Consider the following 19,823-nt stretch of genomic DNA (forward strand, 5'->3'; position numbering starts at 1 on the left):
GGTAGACAGCTGCTCGTTCCACCCCACCCCCCGCCTTAATTGGTTCTCCTCCCTTCCAACGGTGTTGAGGCGGGTGGGAACAGCAGGGGGTGAAGGTGCTGTGTTTAAAGAGGTGGAGTTATGCAGATCTAAAACGCGTGGATTGCAGCAGCAGCAAGCCGAAAAGTGCAGGCATGTAAGGGATCTAGAGGTTGACAACATGTCTTCTTAACGGGAGTCCAGGAGCTCATCTCCACAAATGGACTTTTCAGGATCCTTGGGTGGCTCCGTAGTTTGAAACCAATTCTGGTTATCGCTTCTCGGCCTTTTGGCTAAGATCAAGTGTAGTATCTGTTCTTATCAGTTTAATATCTGATACGTCCCCTATCTGGGGACCATATATTAAATGGATTTTTAGAACAGGGAGATGGAAAAAGAGCTTGCTCTGTCCACTCCACGCATTGACCTGGTATTGCAGTATCTCCAGGACCGGTGCACCCCTTCTTTAATGCAGTTTCTAAAATCAGAAAGAATTGAATTCAATGTTTTTTGTTCATTTTGCTTGTTTGTCGGATTTGGGGATGGACTCTTTGGCTTTGCTTTTCTTCTCCTCATTGGATTTTTCATGTTCAAAGTTGCAGAAGCCAGATTACAAGCTCATTTTGGTTCAACTTCAGCAACTGTGCATTGCATTGCCATGTAATGTGATGCAATGCTATCTTTCTAGCTCTCCCTTTTTACTTCCTTTTGGATAAACAGACATATTAGGCAAGCATTTTGGAGCTTTCACCTAAATAACTACAGGTGGTGAGATAAGCTGCACAATATAATTGACCTTTCAGTATATTGTTGCACACACACCATCTATTTAGCAAATGCCCTTGTTATCAACAGCAGCCTTTTAAACTCACCTGAGCTAACAGGTATGTGCGCTGGTTACTCTGCTGCGCTTAAAATTTCTTTTTTGGTTTGCTACAATGCCTTTTCTGAAACGTTGTCTCCTTCTGCTGGAACACTGACTTCTTTCATTTAATGCCTGCAGACTATAAAAGAGAACCCAACCCAAAAAGTTTGGTTGATTAGTCTGTGGCATTCTGTTAAACTGTTGCTTATGGCGGTCTCTGTGAGCTTCTCAGCGACATTCAGCCAGCCAGGTATCCTGCCTGCAGTAGATGGAATGTGGCAATGGAACGCTGGCTGCGCGTGTCATAATAGGCTCTGAGCCTTTATATACCTGTGCACAGCAGCAGCCACCTTCAGTCTGCTGCTGGACAGCCAGCAGCAGCAGCAGCAGGAGAGGTATGTAATCAGGAGCCCTCCTGCTAAGGGTAGACAGCTGCTCGTTCCACCCCACCCCCCGCCTTAATTGGTTCTCCTCCCTTCCAACGGTGTTGAGGCGGGTGGGAACAGCAGGGGGTGAAGGTGCTGTGTTTAAAGAGGTGGAGTTATGCAGATCTAAAACGCGTGGATTGCAGCAGCAGCAAGCCGAAAAGTGCAGGCATGTAAGGGATCTAGAGGTTTACAACATGTCTTCTTAACGGGAGTCCAGGAGCTCATCTCCACAAATGGACTTTTCAGGATCCTTGGGTGGCTCCGTAGTTTGAAACCAATTCTGGTTATCGCTTCTCGGCCTTTTGGCTAAGATCAAGTGTAGTATCTGTTCTTATCAGTTTAATATCTGATACGTCCCCTATCTGGGGACCATATATTAAATGGATTTTTAGAACAGGGAGATGGAAAAAGAGCTTGCTCTGTCCACTCCACGCATTGACCTGGTATTGCAGTATCTCCAGGACCGGTGCACCCCTTCTTTAATGCAGTTTCTAAAATCAGAAAGAATTGAATTCAATGTTTTTTGTTCATTTTGCTTGTTTGTCGGATTTGGGGATGGACTCTTTGGCTTTGCTTTTCTTCTCCTCATTGGATTTTTCATGTTCAAAGTTGCAGAAGCCAGATTACAAGCTCATTTTGGTTCAACTTCAGCAACTGTGCATTGCATTGCCATGTAATGTGATGCAATGCTATCTTTCTAGCTCTCCCTTTTTACTTCCTTTTGGATAAACAGACATATTAGGCAAGCATTTTGGAGCTTTCACCTAAATAACTACAGGTGGTGAGATAAGCTGCACAATATAATTGACCTTTCAGTATATTGTTGCACACACACCATCTATTTAGCAAATGCCCTTGTTATCAACAGCAGCCTTTTAAACTCACCTGAGCTAACAGGTATGTGCGCTGGTTACTCTGCTGCGCTTAAAATTTCTTTTTTGGTTTGCTACAATGCCTTTTCTGAAACGTTGTCTCCTTCTGCTGGAACACTGACTTCTTTCATTTAATGCCTGCAGACTATAAAAGAGAACCCAACCCAAAAAGTTTGGTTGATTAGTCTGTGGCATTCTGTTAAACTGTTGCTTATGGCGGTCTCTGTGAGCTTCTCAGCGACATTCAGCCAGCCAGGTATCCTGCCTGCAGTAGATGGAATGTGGCAATGGAACGCTGGCTGCGCGTGTCATAATAGGCTCTGAGCCTTTATATACCTGTGCACAGCAGCAGCCACCTTCAGTCTGCTGCTGGACAGCCAGCAGCAGCAGCAGCAGGAGAGGTATGTAATCAGGAGCCCTCCTGCTAAGGGTAGACAGCTGCTCGTTCCACCCCACCCCCCGCCTTAATTGGTTCTCCTCCCTTCCAACGGTGTTGAGGCGGGTGGGAACAGCAGGGGGTGAAGGTGCTGTGTTTAAAGAGGTGGAGTTATGCAGATCTAAAACGCGTGGATTGCAGCAGCAGCAAGCCGAAAAGTGCAGGCATGTAAGGGATCTAGAGGTTGACAACATGTCTTCTTAACGGGAGTCCAGGAGCTCATCTCCACAAATGGACTTTTCAGGATCCTTGGGTGGCTCCGTAGTTTGAAACCAATTCTGGTTATCGCTTCTCGGCCTTTTGGCTAAGATCAAGTGTAGTATCTTTTGAAAAGGCAGTTTTGTCCTTGGGCTGCCCTAGTAAATTGATGCATATTACACACTGGTTTGGTGCACTTGTTAGTACGCCAGGTGGCTCATAGAGTTATCTGATGGAAAACATGGCCCTCCAGGATCGAAGTCACTAGGCTGGGTAAGTGTGAGGGCTTTGGAGCAATGTGCCCCAGGAGTAGGCGCCCTGGTGGGAGTCCAAGCTTACTGGGACTGGGAACCCCAGAAAGACTTGGCTTCGTAGCACGCCGCACCTTTGCCAATCATACTTTCTGAGCAACCCCCCCTATTCCTGGCCTCCGGGCTAGGAAGGGGAATTTTTATAAACCCGGTCGGAGGTCCGGTCAGCTTTGGGCTGAGAAACCAACACAGGCTCCAGCTCCACTAGGGTGGCAGCCTAGATGGAAGCTGGGAGCACGAAAACGGCTCTTCTCCGGCTTCGGCTAGGGAGAGCATCGGAGATCCCTGACCCTCGCTGTGGCCTTCTGGCTCGGAGGGATGGGGATGGTTTATTGGGAACCCTCTCCTCCGGGAAGGGTCCACATGAATCCTCACCTCGTGCGCTGTTTTGGTGTGACTTCGGTCACATTTTTCAGTGCCTTGGATGCAGCTTCAATCAAAAAATCTGTTCTTATCAGTTTAATATCTGATACGTCCCCTATCTGGGGACCATATATTAAATGGATTTTTAGAACAGGGAGATGGAAAAAGAGCTTGCTCTGTCCACTCCACGCATTGACCTGGTATTGCAGTATCTCCAGGACCGGTGCACCCCTTCTTTAATGCAGTTTCTAAAATCAGAAAGAATTGAATTCAATGTTTTTTGTTCATTTTGCTTGTTTGTCGGATTTGGGGATGGACTCTTTGGCTTTGCTTTTCTTCTCCTCATTGGATTTTTCATGTTCAAAGTTGCAGAAGGCAGATTACAAGCTCATTTTGGTTCAACTTCAGCAACTGTGCATTGCATTGCCATGTAATGTGATGCAATGCTATCTTTCTAGCTCTCCCTTTTTACTTCCTTTTGGATAAACAGACATATTAGGCAAGCATTTTGGAGCTTTCACCTAAATAACTACAGGTGGTGAGATAAGCTGCACAATATAATTGACCTTTCAGTATATTGTTGCACACACACCATCTATTTAGCAAATGCCCTTGTTATCAACAGCAGCCTTTTAAACTCACCTGAGCTAACAGGTATGTGCGCTGGTTACTCTGCTGCGCTTAAAATTTCTTTTTTGGTTTGCTACAATGCCTTTTCTGAAACGTTGTCTCCTTCTGCTGGAACACTGACTTCTTTCATTTAATGCCTGCAGACTATAAAAGAGAACCCAACCCAAAAAGTTTGGTTGATTAGTCTGTGGCATTCTGTTAAACTGTTGCTTATGGCGGTCTCTGTGAGCTTCTCAGCGACATTCAGCCAGCCAGGTATCCTGCCTGCAGTAGATGGAATGTGGCAATGGAACGCTGGCTGCGCATGTCATAATAGGCTCTGAGCCTTTATATACCTGTGCACAGCAGCAGCCACCTTCAGTCTGCTGCTGGACAGCCAGCAGCAGCAGCAGCAGGAGAGGTATGTAATCAGGAGCCCTCCTGCTAAGGGTAGACAGCTGCTCGTTCCACCCCACCCCCCGCCTTAATTGGTTCTCCTCCCTTCCAACGGTGTTGAGGTGGGTGGGAACAGCAGGGGGTGAAGGTGCTGTGTTTAAAGAGGTGGAGTTATGCAGATCTAAAACGCGTGGATTGCAGCAGCAGCAAGCCGAAAAGTGCAGGCATGTAAGGGATCTAGAGGTTGACAACATGTCTTCTTAACGGGAGTCCAGGAGCTCATCTCCACAAATGGACTTTTCAGGATCCTTGGGTGGCTCCGTAGTTTGAAACCAATTCTGGTTATTGCTTCTCGGCCTTTTGGCTAAGATCAAGTGTAGTATCTTTTGAAAAGGCAGTTTTGTCCTTGGGCTGCCCTAGTAAATTGATGCATATTACACACTGGTTTGGTGCACTTGTTAGTACGCCAGGTGGCTCATAGAGTTATCTGATGGAAAACATGGCCCTCATGGATCGAAGTCACTAGGCTGGGTAAGTGTGAGGGCTTTGGAGCAATGTGCCCCAGGAGTAGGCGCCCTGGTGGGAGTCCAAGCTTACTGGGACTGGGAACCCCAGAAAGACTTGGCTTCGTAGCACGCCGCACCTTTGCCAATCATACTTTCTGAGCAACCCCCCCTATTCCTGGCCTCCGGGCTAGGAAGGGGAATTTTTATAAACCCGGTCGGAGGTCCGGTCAGCTTTGGGCTGAGAAACCAACACAGGCTCCAGCTCCACTAGGGTGGCAGCCTAGATGGAAGCTGGGAGCACGAAAACGGCTCTTCTCCGGCTTCGGCTAGGGAGAGCATCGGAGATCCCTGACCCTCGCTGTGGCCTTCTGGCTCGGAGGGATGGGGATGGTTTATTGGGAACCCTCTCCTCCGGGAAGGGTCCACATGAATCCTCACCTCGTGCGCTGTTTTGGTGTGACTTCGGTCACATTTTTCAGTGCCTTGGATGCAGCTTCAATAAAAAAATCTGTTCTTATCAGTTTAATATCTGATACGTCCCCTATCTGGGGACCATATATTAAATGGATTTTTAGAACAGGGAGATGGAAAAAGAGCTTGCTCTGTCCACTCCACGCATTGACCTGGTATTGCAGTATCTCCAGGACCGGTGCACCCCTTCTTTAATGCAGTTTCTAAAATCAGAAAGAATTGAATTCAATGTTTTTTGTTCATTTTGCTTGTTTGTTGGATTTGGGGATGGACTCTTTGGCTTTGCTTTTCTTCTCCTCATTGGATTTTTCATGTTCAAAGTTGCAGAAGCCAGATTACAAGCTCATTTTGGTTCAACTTCAGCAACTGTGCATTGCATTGCCATGTAATGTGATGCAATGCTATCTTTCTAGCTCTCCCTTTTTACTTCCTTTTGGATAAACAGACATATTAGGCAAGCATTTTGGAGCTTTCACCTAAATAACTACAGGTGGTGAGATAAGCTGCACAATATAATTGACCTTTCAGTATATTGTTGCACACACACCATCTATTTAGCAAATGCCCTTGTTATCAACAGCAGCCTTTTAAACTCACCTGAGCTAACAGGTATGTGCGCTGGTTACTCTGCTGCGCTTAAAATTTCTTTTTTGGTTTGCTACAATGCCTTTTCTGAAACGTTGTCTCCTTCTGCTGGAACACTGACTTCTTTCATTTAATGCCTGCAGACTATAAAAGAGAACCCAACCCAAAAAGTTTGGTTGATTAGTCTGTGGCATTCTGTTAAACTGTTGCTTATGGCGGTCTCTGTGAGCTTCTCAGCGACATTCAGCCAGCCAGGTATCCTGCCTGCAGTAGATGGAATGTGGCAATGGAACGCTGGCTGCGCGTGTCATAATAGGCTCTGAGCCTTTATATACCTGTGCACAGCAGCAGCCACCTTCAGTCTGCTGCTGGACAGCCAGCAGCAGCAGCAGCAGGAGAGGTATGTAATCAGGAGCCCTCCTGCTAAGGGTAGACAGCTGCTCGTTCCACCCCACCCCCCGCCTTAATTGGTTCTCCTCCCTTCCAACGGTGTTGAGGCGGGTGGGAACAGCAGGGGGTGAAGGTGCTGTGTTTAAAGAGGTGGAGTTATGCAGATCTAAAACGCGTGGATTGCAGCAGCAGCAAGCCGAAAAGTGCAGGCATGTAAGGGATCTAGAGGTTGACAACATGTCTTCTTAACGGGAGTCCAGGAGCTCATCTCCACAAATGGACTTTTCAGGATCCTTGGGTGGCTCCGTAGTTTGAAACCAATTCTGGTTATCGCTTCTCGGCCTTTTGGCTAAGATCAAGTGTAGTATCTGTTCTTATCAGTTTAATATCTGATACGTCCCCTATCTGGGGACCATATATTAAATGGATTTTTAGAACAGGGAGATGGAAAAAGAGCTTGCTCTGTCCACTCCACGCATTGACCTGGTATTGCAGTATCTCCAGGACCGGTGCACCCCTTCTTTAATGCAGTTTCTAAAATCAGAAAGAATTGAATTCAATGTTTTTTGTTCATTTTGCTTGTTTGTCGGATTTGGGGATGGACTCTTTGGCTTTGCTTTTCTTCTCCTCATTGGATTTTTCATGTTCAAAGTTGCAGAAGCCAGATTACAAGCTCATTTTGGTTCAACTTCAGCAACTGTGCATTGCATTGCCATGTAATGTGATGCAATGCTATCTTTCTAGCTCTCCCTTTTTACTTCCTTTTGGATAAACAGACATATTAGGCAAGCATTTTGGAGCTTTCACCTAAATAACTACAGGTGGTGAGATAAGCTGCACAATATAATTGACCTTTCAGTATATTGTTGCACACACACCATCTATTTAGCAAATGCCCTTGTTATCAACAGCAGCCTTTTAAACTCACCTGAGCTAACAGGTATGTGCGCTGGTTACTCTGCTGCGCTTAAAATTTCTTTTTTGGTTTGCTACAATGCCTTTTCTGAAACGTTGTCTCCTTCTGCTGGAACACTGACTTCTTTCATTTAATGCCTGCAGACTATAAAAGAGAACCCAACCCAAAAAGTTTGGTTGATTAGTCTGTGGCATTCTGTTAAACTGTTGCTTATGGCGGTCTCTGTGAGCTTCTCAGCGACATTCAGCCAGCCAGGTATCCTGCCTGCAGTAGATGGAATGTGGCAATGGAACGCTGGCTGCGCGTGTCATAATAGGCTCTGAGCCTTTATATACCTGTGCACAGCAGCAGCCACCTTCAGTCTGCTGCTGGACAGCCAGCAGCAGCAGCAGCAGGAGAGGTATGTAATCAGGAGCCCTCCTGCTAAGGGTAGACAGCTGCTCGTTCCACCCCACCCCCCGCCTTAATTGGTTCTCCTCCCTTCCAACGGTGTTGAGGCGGGTGGGAACAGCAGGGGGTGAAGGTGCTGTGTTTAAAGAGGTGGAGTTATGCAGATCTAAAACGCGTGGATTGCAGCAGCAGCAAGCCGAAAAGTGCAGGCATGTAAGGGATCTAGAGGTTGACAACATGTCTTCTTAACGGGAGTCCAGGAGCTCATCTCCACAAATGGACTTTTCAGGATCCTTGGGTGGCTCCGTAGTTTGAAACCAATTCTGGTTATCGCTTCTCGGCCTTTTGGCTAAGATCAAGTGTAGTATCTGTTCTTATCAGTTTAATATCTGATACGTCCCCTATCTGGGGACCATATATTAAATGGATTTTTAGAACAGGGAGATGGAAAAAGAGCTTGCTCTGTCCACTCCACGCATTGACCTGGTATTGCAGTATCTCCAGGACCGGTGCACCCCTTCTTTAATGCAGTTTCTAAAATCAGAAAGAATTGAATTCAATGTTTTTTGTTCATTTTGCTTGTTTGTCGGATTTGGGGATGGACTCTTTGGCTTTGCTTTTCTTCTCCTCATTGGATTTTTCATGTTCAAAGTTGCAGAAGCCAGATTACAAGCTCATTTTGGTTCAACTTCAGCAACTGTGCATTGCATTGCCATGTAATGTGATGCAATGCTATCTTTCTAGCTCTCCCTTTTTACTTCCTTTTGGATAAACAGACATATTAGGCAAGCATTTTGGAGCTTTCACCTAAATAACTACAGGTGGTGAGATAAGCTGCACAATATAATTGACCTTTCAGTATATTGTTGCACACACACCATCTATTTAGCAAATGCCCTTGTTATCAACAGCAGCCTTTTAAACTCACCTGAGCTAACAGGTATGTGCGCTGGTTACTCTGCTGCGCTTAAAATTTCTTTATTGGTTTGCTACAATGCCTTTTCTGAAACGTTGTCTCCTTCTGCTGGAACACTGACTTCTTTCATTTAATGCCTGCAGACTATAAAAGAGAACCCAACCCAAAAAGTTTGGTTGATTAGTCTGTGGCATTCTGTTAAACTGTTGCTTATGGCGGTCTCTGTGAGCTTCTCAGCGACATTCAGCCAGCCAGGTATCCTGCCTGCAGTAGATGGAATGTGGCAATGGAACGCTGGCTGCGCGTGTCATAATAGGCTCTGAGCCTTTATATACCTGTGCACAGCAGCAGCCACCTTCAGTCTGCTGCTGGACAGCCAGCAGCAGCAGCAGCAGGAGAGGTATGTAATCAGGAGCCCTCCTGCTAAGGGTAGACAGCTGCTCGTTCCACCCCACCCCCCGCCTTAATTGGTTCTCCTCCCTTCCAACGGTGTTGAGGCGGGTGGGAACAGCAGGGGGTGAAGGTGCTGTGTTTAAAGAGGTAGAGTTATGCAGATCTAAAACGCGTGGATTGCAGCAGCAGCAAGCCGAAAAGTGCAGGCATGTAAGGGATCTAGAGGTTGACAACATGTCTTCTTAACGGGAGTCCAGGAGCTCATCTCCACAAATGGACTTTTCAGGATCCTTGGGTGGCTCCGTAGTTTGAAACCAATTCTGGTTATCGCTTCTCGGCCTTTTGGCTAAGATCAAGTGTAGTATCTGTTCTTATCAGTTTAATATCTGATACGTCCCCTATCTGGGGACCATATATTAAATGGATTTTTAGAACAGGGAGATGGAAAAAGAGCTTGCTCTGTCCACTCCACGCATTGACCTGGTATTGCAGTATCTCCAGGACCGGTGCACCCCTTCTTTAATGCAGTTTCTAAAATCAGAAAGAATTGAATTCAATGTTTTTTGTTCATTTTGCTTGTTTGTCGGATTTGGGGATGGACTCTTTGGCTTTGCTTTTCTTCTCCTCATTGGATTTTTCATGTTCAAAGTTGCAGAAGCCAGATTACAAGCTCATTTTGGTTCAACTTCAGCAACTGTGCATTGCATTGCCATGTAATGTGATGCAATGCTATCTTTCTAGCTCTCCCTTTTTACTTCCTTTTGGATAAACAGACATATTAGGCAAGCATTTTGGAGCTTTCACCTAAATAACTACAGGTGGTGAGATAAGCTGCACAATATAATTGACCTTTCAGTATATTGTTGCACACACACCATCTATTTAGCAAATGCCCTTGTTATCAACAGCAGCCTTTTAAACTCACCTGAGCTAACAGGTATGTGCGCTGGTTACTCTGCTGCGCTTAAAATTTCTTTTTTGGTTTGCTACAATGCCTTTTCTGAAACGTTGTCTCCTTCTGCTGGAACACTGACTTCTTTCATTTAATGCCTGCAGACTATAAAAGAGAACCCAACCCAAAAAGTTTGGTTGATTAGTCTGTGGCATTCTGTTAAACTGTTGCTTATGGCGGTCTCTGTGAGCTTCTCAGCGACATTCAGCCAGCCAGGTATCCTGCCTGCAGTAGATGGAATGTGGCAATGGAACGCTGGCTGCGCGTGTCATAATAGGCTCTGAGCCTTTATATACCTGTGCACAGCAGCAGCCACCTTCAGTCTGCTGCTGAACAGCCAGCAGCAGCAGCAGCAGGAGAGGTATGTAATCAGGAGCCCTCCTGCTAAGGGTAGACAGCTGCTCGTTCCACCCCACCCCCCGCCTTAATTGGTTCTCCTCCCTTCCAACGGTGTTGAGGCGGGTGGGAACAGCAGGGGGTGAAGGTGCTGTGTTTAAAGAGGTGGAGTTATGCAGATCTAAAACGCGTGGATTGCAGCAGCAGCAAGCCGAAAAGTGCAGGCATGTAAGGGATCTAGAGGTTGACAACATGTCTTCTTAACGGGAGTCCAGGAGCTCATCTCCACAAATGGACTTTTCAGGATCCTTGGGTGGCTCCGTAGTTTGAAACCAATTCTGGTTATCGCTTCTCGGCCTTTTGGCTAAGATCAAGTGTAGTATCTGTTCTTATCAGTTTAATATCTGATACGTCCCCTATCTGAGGACCATATATTAAATGGATTTTTAGAACAGGGAGATGGAAAAAGAGCTTGCTCTGTCCACTCCACGCATTGACCTGGTATTGCAGTATCTCCAGGACCGGTGCACCCCTTCTTTAATGCAGTTTCTAAAATCAGAAAGAATTGAATTCAATGTTTTTTGTTCATTTTGCTTGTTTGTCGGATTTGGGGATGGACTCTTTGGCTTTGCTTTTCTTCTCCTCATTGGATTTTTCATGTTCAAAGTTGCAGAAGCCAGATTACAAGCTCATTTTGGTTCAACTTCAGCAACTGTGCATTGCATTGCCATGTAATGTGATGCAATGCTATCTTTCTAGCTCTCCCTTTTTACTTCCTTTTGGATAAACAGACATATTAGGCAAGCATTTTGGAGCTTTCACCTAAATAACTACAGGTGGTGAGATAAGCTGCACAATATAATTGACCTTTCAGTATATTGTTGCACACACACCATCTATTTAGCAAATGCCCTTGTTATCAACAGCAGCCTTTTAAACTCACCTGAGCTAACAGGTATGTGCGCTGGTTACTCTGCTGCGCTTAAAATTTCTTTTTTGGTTTGCTACAATGCCTTTTCTGAAACGTTATCTCCTTCTGCTGGAACACTGACTTCTTTCATTTAATGCCTGCAGACTATAAAAGAGAACCCAACCCAAAAAGTTTGGTTGATTAGTCTGTGGCATTCTGTTAAACTGTTGCTTATGGCGGTCTCTGTGAGCTTCTCAGCGACATTCAGCCAGCCAGGTATCCTGCCTGCAGTAGATGGAATGTGGCAATGGAACGCTGGCTGCGCGTGTCATAATAGGCTCTGAGCCTTTATATACCTGTGCACAGCAGCAGCCACCTTCAGTCTGCTGCTGGACAGCCAGCAGCAGCAGCAGCAGGAGAGGTATGTAATCAGGAGCCCTCCTGCTAAGGGTAGACAGCTGCTCGTTCCACCCCACCCCCCGCCTTAATTGGTTCTCCTCCCTTCCAACGGTGTTGAGGCGGGTGGGAACAGCAGGGGGTGAAGGTGCTGTGTTTAAAGAGGTGGAGTTATGCAGATCTAAAACGCGTGGATTGCAGCAGCAGCAAGCCGAAAAGTGCAGGCATGTAAGGGATCTAGAGGTTGACAACATGTCTTCTTAACGGGAGTCCAGGAGCTCATCTCCACAAATGGACTTTTCAGGATCCTTGGGTGGCTCCGTAGTTTGAAACCAATTCTGGTTATCGCTTCTCGGCCTTTTGGCTAAGATCAAGTGTAGTATCTGTTCTTATCAGTTTAATATCTGATACGTCCCCTATCTGGGGACCATATATTAAATGGATTTTTAGAACAGGGAGATGGAAAAAGAGCTTGCTCTGTCCACTCCACGCATTGACCTGGTATTGCAGTATCTCCAGGACCGGTGCACCCCTTCTTTAATGCAGTTTCTAAAATCAGAAAGAATTGAATTCAATGTTTTTTGTTCATTTTGCTTGTTTGTCGGATTTGGGGATGGACTCTTTGGCTTTGCTTTTCTTCTCCTCATTGGATTTTTCATGTTCAAAGTTGCAGAAGCCAGATTACAAGCTCATTTTGGTTCAACTTCAGCAACTGTGCATTGCATTGCCATGTAATGTGATGCAATGCTATCTTTCTAGCTCTCCCTTTTTACTTCCTTTTGGATAAACAGACATATTAGGCAAGCATTTTGGAGCTTTCACCTAAATAACTACAGGTGGTGAGATAAGCTGCACAATATAATTGACCTTTCAGTATATTGTTGCACACACACCATCTATTTAGCAAATGCCCTTGTTATCAACAGCAGCCTTTTAAACTCACCTGAGCTAACAGGTATGTGCGCTGGTTACTCTGCTGCGCTTAAAATTTCTTTTTTGGTTTGCTACAATGCCTTTTCTGAAACGTTGTCTCCTTCTGCTGGAACACTGACTTCTTTCATTTAATGCCTGCAGACTATAAAAGAGAACCCAACCCAAAAAGTTTGGTTGATTAGTCTGTGGCATTCTGTTAAACTGTTGCTTATGGCGGTCTCTGTGAGCTTCTCAGCGACATTCAGCCAGCCAGGTATCCTGCCTGCAGTAGATGGAATGTGGCAATGGAACGCTGGCTGCGCGTGTCATAATAGGCTCTGAGCCTTTATATACCTGTGCACAGCAGCAGCCACCTTCAGTCTGCTGCTGGACAGCCAGCAGCAGCAGCAGCAGGAGAGGTATGTAATCAGGAGCCCTCCTGCTAAGGGTAGACAGCTGCTCGTTCCACCCCACCCCCCGCCTTAATTGGTTCTCCTCCCTTCCAACGGTGTTGAGGCGGGTGGGAACAGCAGGGGGTGAAGGTGCTGTGTTTAAAGAGGTGGAGTTATGCAGATCTAAAACGCGTGGATTGCAGCAGCAGCAAGCCGAAAAGTGCAGGCATGTAAGGGATCTAGAGGTTGACAACATGTCTTCTTAACGGGAGTCCAGGAGCTCATCTCCACAAATGGACTTTTCAGGATCCTTGGGTGGCTCCGTAGTTTGAAACCAATTCTGGTTATCGCTTCTCGGCCTTTTGGCTAAGATCAAGTGTAGTATCTGTTCTTATCAGTTTAATATCTGATACGTCCCCTATCTGGGGACCATATATTAAATGGATTTTTAGAACAGGGAGATGGAAAAAGAGCTTGCTCTGTCCACTCCACGCATTGACCTGGTATTGCAGTATCTCCAGGACCGGTGCACCCCTTCTTTAATGCAGTTTCTAAAATCAGAAAGAATTGAATTCAATGTTTTTTGTTCATTTTGCTTGTTTGTCGGATTTGGGGATGGACTCTTTGGCTTTGCTTTTCTTCTCCTCATTGGATTTTTCATGTTCAAAGTTGCAGAAGCCAGATTACAAGCTCATTTTGGTTCAACTTCAGCAACTGTGCATTGCATTGCCATGTAATGTGATGCAATGCTATCTTTCTAGCTCTCCCTTTTTACTTCCTTTTGGATAAACAGACATATTAGGCAAGCATTTTGGAGCTTTCACCTAAATAACTACAGGTGGTGAGATAAGCTGCACAATATAATTGACCTTTCAGTATATTGTTGCACACACACCATCTATTTAGCAAATGCCCTTGTTATCAACAGCAGCCTTTTAAACTCACCTGAGCTAACAGGTATGTGCGCTGGTTACTCTGCTGCGCTTAAAATTTCTTTTTTGGTTTGCTACAATGCCTTTTCTGAAACGTTGTCTCCTTCTGCTGGAACACTGACTTCTTTCATTTAATGCCTGCAGACTATAAAAGAGAACCCAACCCAAAAAGTTTGGTTGATTAGTATGTGGCATTCTGTTAAACTGTTGCTTATGGCGGTCTCTGTGAGCTTCTCAGCGACATTCAGCCAGCCAGGTATCCTGCCTGCAGTAGATGGAATGTGGCAATGGAACGCTGGCTGCGCGTGTCATAATAGGCTCTGAGCCTTTATATACCTGTGCACAGCAGCAGCCACCTTCAGTCTGCTGCTGGACAGCCAGCAGCAGCAGCAGCAGGAGAGGTATGTAATCAGGAGCCCTCCTGCTAAGGGTAGACAGCTGCTCGTTCCACCCCACCCCCCGCCTTAATTGGTTCTCCTCCCTTCCAACGGTGTTGAGGCGGGTGGGAACAGCAGGGGGTGAAGGTGCTGTGTTTAAAGAGGTGGAGTTATGCAGATCTAAAACGCGTGGATTGCAGCAGCAGCAAGCCGAAAAGTGCAGGCATGTAAGGGATCTAGAGGTTGACAACATGTCTTCTTAACGGGAGTCCAGGAGCTCATCTCCACAAATGGACTTTTCAGGATCCTTGGGTGGCTCCGTAGTTTGAAACCAATTCTGGTTATCGCTTCTCGGCCTTTTGGCTAAGATCAAGTGTAGTATCTGTTCTTATCAGTTTAATATCTGATACGTCCCCTATCTGGGGACCATATATTAAATGGATTTTTAGAACAGGGAGATGGAAAAAGAGCTTGCTCTGTCCACTCCACGCATTGACCTGGTATTGCAGTATCTCCAGGACCGGTGCACCCCTTCTTTAATGCAGTTTCTAAAATCAGAAAGAATTGAATTCAATGTTTTTTGTTCATTTTGCTTGTTTGTCGGATTTGGGGATGGACTCTTTGGCTTTGCTTTTCTTCTCCTCATTGGATTTTTCATGTTCAAAGTTGCAGAAGCCAGATTACAAGCTCATTTTGGTTCAACTTCAGCAACTGTGCATTGCATTGCCATGTAATGTGATGCAATGCTATCTTTCTAGCTCTCCCTTTTTACTTCCTTTTGGATAAACAGACATATTAGGCAAGCATTTTGGAGCTTTCACCTAAATAACTACAGGTGGTGAGATAAGCTGCACAATATAACTGACCTTTCAGTATATTGTTGCACACACACCATCTATTTAGCAAATGCCCTTGTTATCAACAGCAGCCTTTTAAACTCACCTGAGCTAACAGGTATGTGCGCTGGTTACTCTGCTGCGCTTAAAATTTCTTTTTTGGTTTGCTACAATGCCTTTTCTGAAACGTTGTCTCCTTCTGCTGGAACACTGACTTCTTTCATTTAATGCCTGCAGACTATAAAAGAGAACCCAACCCAAAAAGTTTGGTTGATTAGTCTGTGGCATTCTGTTAAACTGTTGCTTATGGCGGTCTCTGTGACCTTCTCAGCGACATTCAGCCAGCCAGGTATCCTGCCTGCAGTAGATGGAATGTGGCAATGGAACGCTGGCTGCGCGTGTCATAATAGGCTCTGAGCCTTTATATACCTGTGCACAGCAGCAGCCACCTTCAGTCTGCTGCTGGACAGCCAGCAGCAGCAGCAGCAGGAGAGGTATGTAATCAGGAGCCCTCCTGCTAAGGGTAGACAGCTGCTCGTTCCACCCCACCCCCCGCCTTAATTGGTTCTCCTCCCTTCCAACGGTGTTGAGTCGGGTGGGAACAGCAGGGGGTGAAGGTGCTGTGTTTAAAGAGGTGGAGTTATGCAGATCTAAAACGCGTGGATTGCAGCAGCAGCAAGCCGAAAAGTGCAGGCATGTAAGGGATCTAGAGGTTGACAACATGTCTTCTTAACGGGAGTCCAGGAGCTCATCTCCACAAATGGACTTTTTAGGATCCTTGGGTGGCTCCGTAGTTTGAAACCAATTCTGGTTATCGCTTCTCGGCCTTTTGGCTACGACCAAGTGTTGTTGCTGGAAGACTCCAAAGCCTATCGCATCCTCGGCCTTGAGGCATCGGCAGTTCTACTGTCTTAAGCCTCCTGCTGCTATAGGGGGTGTGCGTGCTGAAGAGAACCAAGAAGGCGATCGACTTATCTGAATATGGCGATGGCGACATCGGCTACTCTCCGTTCTGCTGGAGCTGGCGACTTGAAGATCAAGAACTCTTTCAAGATTGAAGTTGAAGAGCGAGCCCGTGACAAGTTCTCCCTGTCTTTCTTCGTGAGGAAGGTCCTGCTTGAGATCCTGCAGGTGAAAAGGGAGAACATTCTGGCACTTCAAGATGCTCCTGGACGCTTTGTGCTTACCCTGACCTCTGAAGTGGCATCTCAGAATTTTTACCATCAGATCAAGCTGAGACTTCAGGAGGAAGATCTTAAAGGACTGTGTTTTGTGACCCTCTGCCTGGCAGAAGAGAAGTCTGTGGGGGTTCATATGAGCAATCCGCATGTCTCTGAAAAGGATGTGGCTGCGTTTCTGCATAACTATTGCTCTGAGGTCCACTTTTCTCACAAAATCATGAACTCTGAGAGGTTGTGGACCGGAAAATACAAGTTCATCGTGAAGCTGAGAGAAGGTTTGGGAATTGGTGGACTCATTCATCCGCCTCAGAGCTTCCTGATTGGCAGAGAGAGAGGAAGACTCTTCTATCCAGGGATGCCTATCTTCTGCAGAAAATGTATGGACTTTGGGCATTCCTTTGAGAGCTGCAAGGAGGAGAACGCTCTTTGCAAGAAGTGCTATCAAAAAGGACATGTCACTCTGAACTGCCCAAATCAGATGATCTGTAATATCTGCCGTATCCCTGGGCACTCTTTTCGGGATTGTCCGTTGAGAAAAAAGACCTTCAGCTATGCAGATGCAGCTCGGGGGGGAGCCCCTCCGAAGCGGTCCAGTCCTGAAGAACAAACAGACAAATCCAAGGACCCTCCCGGGAACCCTTCTGGGGATCCGCCCAAGGACACTGCTGGGGACCCGCCTGGGGATAGCATTGTTCTCAAGGATTGGTCGGAGAGTCCAGATGGTCATGTGGTGGAGGAGAATCCAGCTGAGTCTGAAGTGGAGATGGGAGAGGAGTCTTCTAAGGAGGCTGGTGGTGAGGAGGAGGAGGAGGAGATTAACATTGACGTGGAGGTTTTGAGGAAAAGGAAAAAGGAGAAGTCGAGTTTGTTTAAGGGAGAGAGCGCCAGCAAAAGACCTGCTGGGCGTTTGAAAATAGTCCTCCCTAATTACTCACCTAAACCGATCATCTCAGTTCCTAAACCTGTAAACCCATCTGATCCGGTGAACATCGAGGAATTCTCAGACACGGACGTTTCTGCGGGTCCCTCTACCCCGGTCGGATTCATGTCAGATACGGACTCAAGCTCTGTTTAAATGATTTATGGCTACACTCAAAATTGCCTCACTAAATGTGAGGAGTTTAAAGGGCTCTGTCAAGAGAGCTGCTTTATTTTCTTACCTGATGACTTTAGATGCTGATATTTTTTTACTTCAAGAATGCGGCATTGACCATGACCCTAACTATAACAAACTAAGGGAAGATTGGGCGAACGGACCTTCCATCTGGTCCGGTGAAAATGGATCGCGTGCTACTGGTGTTGGCGTCCTGTTTAAAAACAAAGACTTTAAGGTTACCTCGTTCACTGAAGTTGAACCTGGACGTGCACTAGTTGTTAATGTGAGTTACTGTGGATCCGAGTTCAAGCTGATTAATGTTTATGCATCTCCGATTAAAGAGGAAAGATCCAGTTTATTAGATATCATCAAACTCTTTATACCTGGTCCTACACCAACTGTGGTTGGCGGTGACTTCAATTGTATCCGGTCTGATGAAAATAGGACATCAGGTACTAGAAGGAAAGACAAAACTGAGATGCAGTTAAAAAATCTAATCGACGATACTTGCCTGAATGATGTCTGGAGAGTAAAGAATACCTCTGAACCAGGATACACTTGGGAGAACAATCTTCTAAAATCAAGAATTGACTTTGTTCTGACATCACAGAGTTTTAAAGTGAATAAAGTGGATCTAACAGGTAACATCTTTTCTGACCACAAAACGTTAATTACTCACTTGGAATTGCCCAGTCTAGAGAAAGGGCGAGGTGTCTGGAAGTTGAACACTCTGCTGCTGAAAGATGAAAGTATAAAAGAGGAATTTTTGAAATTTTATAAAAAACTACAGGGGAAAAAACATTATTACAAAAGAATTCTAGAATGGTGGGAGTATGTGAAGTCTCAAATTAGACATTTTTTTCTCTTAGCTGGCAAAAGGAAGGCCAGACAGAATCAGAAATGGTTTAAAGACCTGAATACAAAACTGCAAACAGGTTACAAACTCAGAAATGCAGGGATAGATATGGAGGATGTTATTTTACAAGTCAAAGAAGACATTAAAAAAGCAATTGAACAGAAAGGCAAAGAAATAATTTTCAACGCCAAGGTAGAACATATGGAAAAAAATGAAACATGTTCCAGGTTCTTTTTCAAAAAATCTTTAGAACGCAAAGAATTAATTAAAGAACTTGATGGTGAAACAACTAAAGATGGACTGTTGGACAAAGCGCAAACTTTTTATCAAAATCTTTTTAGCGAAAAGAAAATTGACGCTGATTTTTTACCTGATGCTCTTAATTCATTGCAGAATCACCTTGAAAAGCAAGATCAAGAGTTGTTGATTGAAGATATCTGTGAAGAAGAACTGCTAAGTGCAATCAAAAGCTTTTCTAGAGGAAAAACACCGGGTACTGACGGACTACAAATTGAATTTTATCTTACTTTTTGGGAGATTTTAAAAGACGACCTGTTTGAGATTTTTAAAGCTGTCTTTTTATGTGACAAATTGCCTGAATCTTGGAGAAGTGGTGTGGTCACCCTGCTTTTTAAAAAAGGAGATAAGACTAATCTAGAGAACTGGAGACCAATCACGTTACTCAACGTAGATTATAAAATTATGGCAAAAATCATGGTGAACAGAATGAAGAAGGTGATAGAGAAGGTCGTGCATCCTGATCAGGTATGTGGTGTGCCTGGTCATACAATTGCAGAAAACTTGAATATTATACGGGACGCAATTTGGTATCAGCAAGAGAGGAAGCAAAAGCTAGCTCTTCTGTCCCTTGATTTCCAGAAAGCGTACGACAGAGTCTCTCATAAGTACCTGTATTCTGTGTTAAAGAAAATGAAATTCCCGGATGTTTTTATTAAGCACATTGCACTTTTATATGATGGAAGTTTTAGCAGGATTTTAATTAATGGTTTTTTATCTTCAGAAGTTGTTCTAAAGTCGGGCGTCAAACAAGGATGCCCACTTTCGCCTCTGCTCTTTATCTGCGCAATCGAGCCTCTACTGGCAATGTTGAGGAAAGATAAGATGGTGAAAGGTGTACCCATACCAGGTGGAAATGGACTAAGTACTAAGTCACTGGGGTACATGGATGACATCACGATCCTGTGCGACTCAGAACAATCGCTGAGAAGAGCAGTAAGAACTACTGATTTTTTCTGTTTAGCATCTGCCTTCAAACTGAACTTGGAGAAGAGCGAATGTCTTGGATTCGGTGATTGGTCAGATGCGCAGATTCCTCAACTTAAAATAAGAAGTGATAAGATCAAAATTTTAGGTGTTGTGTTTACAAAAAAGAATGATGGAGAAGAAAGTTGGCAGTTGGTGAAGGAGAAAATGCAAAAGAAGATAAGTTTATGGAAACTCAGAAAATTATCAATGGAAGGTAAAAACTTGATCATTAAGTCTTTGTTGTTGCCGATAATGTTGTTTTTAAGTATGGTGTACCCCCCGAATGAGAACACAGTAAAGTTTCTCCAGAGACAAATT

General features: G+C 45.1%; 11 non-coding genes and 2 pseudogenes across 11 annotated transcripts; all 13 read left to right on the top strand.

The window, feature by feature from the left end:
* The first annotated feature begins 291 nt into the window (after positions 1-291).
* Positions 292-482, top strand: LOC141242279 (U2 spliceosomal RNA). The gene has a single exon (XR_012306885.1). It is a non-coding gene; the product is annotated as a U2 spliceosomal RNA (small nuclear RNA).
* A 1,115-nt stretch (positions 483-1,597) lies between these two features.
* Positions 1,598-1,788, top strand: LOC141242280 (U2 spliceosomal RNA). Its single transcript, XR_012306886.1, has one exon. It is a non-coding gene; the product is annotated as a U2 spliceosomal RNA (small nuclear RNA).
* Positions 1,789-2,903: 1,115 nt separating this feature from the next.
* LOC141242242 (U2 spliceosomal RNA) lies at positions 2,904-3,019 on the top strand (annotated as a pseudogene).
* Positions 3,020-3,543: 524 nt separating this feature from the next.
* LOC141242187 (U2 spliceosomal RNA) lies at positions 3,544-3,725 on the top strand. Its single transcript, XR_012306832.1, has one exon. It is a non-coding gene; the product is annotated as a U2 spliceosomal RNA (small nuclear RNA).
* A 1,115-nt stretch (positions 3,726-4,840) lies between these two features.
* LOC141242258 (U2 spliceosomal RNA) lies at positions 4,841-4,956 on the top strand (annotated as a pseudogene).
* A 524-nt stretch (positions 4,957-5,480) lies between these two features.
* Positions 5,481-5,662, top strand: LOC141242202 (U2 spliceosomal RNA). Its single transcript, XR_012306846.1, has one exon. It is a non-coding gene; the product is annotated as a U2 spliceosomal RNA (small nuclear RNA).
* A 1,115-nt stretch (positions 5,663-6,777) lies between these two features.
* On the top strand, positions 6,778-6,968 carry LOC141242281 (U2 spliceosomal RNA). The gene has a single exon (XR_012306887.1). It is a non-coding gene; the product is annotated as a U2 spliceosomal RNA (small nuclear RNA).
* A 1,115-nt stretch (positions 6,969-8,083) lies between these two features.
* LOC141242282 (U2 spliceosomal RNA) lies at positions 8,084-8,274 on the top strand. The gene has a single exon (XR_012306888.1). It is a non-coding gene; the product is annotated as a U2 spliceosomal RNA (small nuclear RNA).
* A 1,115-nt stretch (positions 8,275-9,389) lies between these two features.
* On the top strand, positions 9,390-9,580 carry LOC141242283 (U2 spliceosomal RNA). Its single transcript, XR_012306889.1, has one exon. It is a non-coding gene; the product is annotated as a U2 spliceosomal RNA (small nuclear RNA).
* A 1,115-nt stretch (positions 9,581-10,695) lies between these two features.
* LOC141242173 (U2 spliceosomal RNA) lies at positions 10,696-10,886 on the top strand. The gene has a single exon (XR_012306819.1). It is a non-coding gene; the product is annotated as a U2 spliceosomal RNA (small nuclear RNA).
* Positions 10,887-12,001: 1,115 nt separating this feature from the next.
* On the top strand, positions 12,002-12,192 carry LOC141242284 (U2 spliceosomal RNA). Its single transcript, XR_012306890.1, has one exon. It is a non-coding gene; the product is annotated as a U2 spliceosomal RNA (small nuclear RNA).
* A 1,115-nt stretch (positions 12,193-13,307) lies between these two features.
* LOC141242285 (U2 spliceosomal RNA) lies at positions 13,308-13,498 on the top strand. Its single transcript, XR_012306891.1, has one exon. It is a non-coding gene; the product is annotated as a U2 spliceosomal RNA (small nuclear RNA).
* A 1,115-nt stretch (positions 13,499-14,613) lies between these two features.
* On the top strand, positions 14,614-14,804 carry LOC141242286 (U2 spliceosomal RNA). The gene has a single exon (XR_012306892.1). It is a non-coding gene; the product is annotated as a U2 spliceosomal RNA (small nuclear RNA).
* Positions 14,805-19,823: the final 5,019 nt, after the last annotated feature.

Source organism: Phyllobates terribilis, unplaced genomic scaffold (genome assembly GCF_046119375.1).
Source record: "Phyllobates terribilis strain yellow unplaced genomic scaffold, ASM4611937v1 Scaffold_1031__1_contigs__length_461108, whole genome shotgun sequence".
Taxonomy (NCBI): Eukaryota; Metazoa; Chordata; class Amphibia; order Anura; family Dendrobatidae; genus Phyllobates; species Phyllobates terribilis.